Below are 2,792 nucleotides of genomic sequence, written 5' to 3' on the forward strand. Positions count from 1 at the left end.
GTAGTAGTCTGAGATCATGCATTTGCCACACCATATTCGAAGAAAAGGAAAGAACAACAAGGAGGCGCAAGGAATGGCAGTTGTGGAAGCTGAATGAGAGTTTGCTGGATGACAAAGAGATGTGCGACAGCATTAGGAATCTAATCAAGAAAAAAACGAATGGAGGACACGTAGATGTCATATTGTGGGAAGACTTAAAAGAAGAATGTAAGATGTTTCTACTTACAAAAGGTCAGGAAAAAGCAGCTCTCAAGAAGTGCGAAAAGCTGAGCTCGATGCGAACTCTGGAAAATCCAATTGAAGCCGAAAACTGTCACCCGGTACCTTTACAGAAGATATTAGAGAGTGCGAAGGGCAGCTGCTATCAATCCTGGAGAAGGAGTATAAAGGTGCTATGATCCGGTCTAGGATGTAATCGCAGCTAAGAGATGAGGAACCGTTGAAAATTTTCAAGACGAAAGAAAGACAGCGGGGCAGGAAAAACAGAATAGAAGCACTACAAAGCGGCGACAGCATTCTCACATCACAAAACGACATCGAGGCGGCTTTTACTGAAGCATACAAAAACCTCTTCGAATATGGAAGTAACACATGTGACCGTGAACTATTGCAAAAATATGCCTCAACGTTAAATTGCATAAATGACGAGACAAAACAGCAAACGGATGAGTGCATATCAGAGAGTGAAATAGAATGGGCCATTCGTAAGTTAAAACGAAGGAAATCGCCAGGAGTTGATGGTCTCAGCACTGATTTTTACAAGACGTTTTCATCGGAATTAGTGCCAATACTACGAGAAGTGTACGATGATATTGCGAAACGAGGATTGCTGCCACCATCTATGCGACGAGGTCTTACTGTCTTACTGCCGAAGAAGCAAAGACAAGTGCAGACAGTGAGCGATTTCCGCCCCATTAGTCTTTTAACGACCGATTACAAAATTCTAGCTAAAATTATAGCTAGACGTCTTGACTTTGCCCTCGGAAATGTCATCGGGAACCATCAATCATACGGCATCAAAAGACGTCGCATCAGTGATAATCTGCATGTCATGCGAATAATGTGTGAAGCCACTTCCGTGGATGGATCCAGGGTAGCGGTTTTGCAAGTTGATCTGAGCAAGGCTTTTGACAGAGTAGCACATGACTTTCTCTTCACCTTGCTTAAGGCCTGCAACATTGGGGACCGCCTTCTTAAATACATAGGTATCTGCTACCGACATGTATCCACGCGACTAGTGATCAACGGGCAAACAACACCTACAATACAGCTCAACAGGTCCGTTAGGCAAGGATGTCCTATGTCACCAGTTCTTTTCGCTCTGTACTTGGAACCCCCGTGCCGAACAATTCTGAACGACGGTGACATAACAGGCTTCAGTTTTGCAGATACATCTCTGAAAGTCCTCGCCTATGCCGACGACCTTACGCTTATGTGTGCCTCTAAGGAAGAAGTTCACCAAGGAATGCAGCATGTCATGGACTTCTGTAAAGTGTCTGATGCTAAAGTGAATTGTGAAAAGTGCGCGGGTGCACGGCTAGGTGTATGGGATTCAAAACCAACCACCTTTCTAGATATGAAGTGGACGTCTGAAATCAATAGCTACCTCGGTGTGTGCTTTGATACTGCCAACCTACAGAACGGACAGAATACGATTCGAAGTGACACTCTCGCGGCAAAAGTGCAACAGTGGCATGGAAGAACTGTCCCATTTTTGAACAGAGCCATTGTGTGCTATACTGTGTTCTTTCCAGCTGTGTGGTACTCAGCGCAGGTGATGCCCTGTTTGCCGGCACACGTGAATTGTGTGCATAGATTTTGTGCAACATTTATATGAGAGTCACGTTTTGAGCACATGAGGCGTAGTAATTTATTTTTAAGTAAGGCGAAAGGAGGCCTAGGGCTTGTAAACGTAGAGGTAAAACTAAAAGTTCACAGGTACCTTTTTTTTTCAAAAACCAAACTAATCATATTATACGCCATTCTTTCAAACAACTAGGCGGTGGGTACTTGGGTGAGTGGATTGATTGTGCCCAAGGCGTCCCACGTGTGCACACCCTAAAGTTCTACAGGGAGGTGGAGAAGGCAGCTCGATTCTTTCAGCAACGTTTTTCTCAAGAGTACCTAAAAATGTAAAACGGAAGAGCCTGTACTGGAACACTATAGATATGTTATTCCCACCACCACTATATCGGTCTCGACATGGAAGCCAGCTGGAGTCTGACGTTTTTAAGCGTCTTCCAAAATATCCTGTAAAAACAGCGATTAAGGATTTTTTTGTTAAGTTACATGTCGAAGTTTTACCCGTCAAAACATGGTTAAGTAATAAGGTTTTTTTTGTGCCGTGGACAACGGACTGCGCACTCTGCCCATATCCAGAATCGTTGCAACACGTCTTTTTGTTTTGTACAAATGCAGCACACTTTTGGCATAACATACGAATTGTGTTTAATGTACATATATACCCAAATTGGGAAGACGTAAAGTTTTTGAGAGTTGAACCGCATAAAAATGAGAGCTGTGTGGAAACCCTGATATTACTAGGTTTGTACGCAATTTGGAGATCAAGAACTGACTACATGCTAGCTCTAGAAAACGCGAAACCGGCGTGGACCCAATTTTGTGATGCTTTTACATACACAAGTTCGCTGCTTGACGGCGAAGAAGAGTTTAGCAAGACATGGCAGGTGTGGCAGAAGCGCCTGCAGCAAAGACTGGTCTTTATGTAGATGTATGATTCCCTCTCTCTGTGTTTAGGAAACTTGTGAAAAAAAAAACGCTTCAGTGCTGGA

General features: G+C 43.6%; 1 pseudogene; it reads left to right on the top strand.

The window, feature by feature from the left end:
- Nucleotides 1-1,855: 1,855 nt before the first annotated feature.
- LOC125941114 (uncharacterized) lies at nt 1,856-2,575 on the top strand (annotated as a pseudogene).
- The last annotated feature ends 217 nt before the right edge of the window (nt 2,576-2,792 follow it).

Source organism: Dermacentor silvarum, chromosome 10, assembly GCF_013339745.2.
Source record: "Dermacentor silvarum isolate Dsil-2018 chromosome 10, BIME_Dsil_1.4, whole genome shotgun sequence".
NCBI lineage: Eukaryota > Metazoa > Arthropoda > Arachnida > Ixodida > Ixodidae > Dermacentor > Dermacentor silvarum.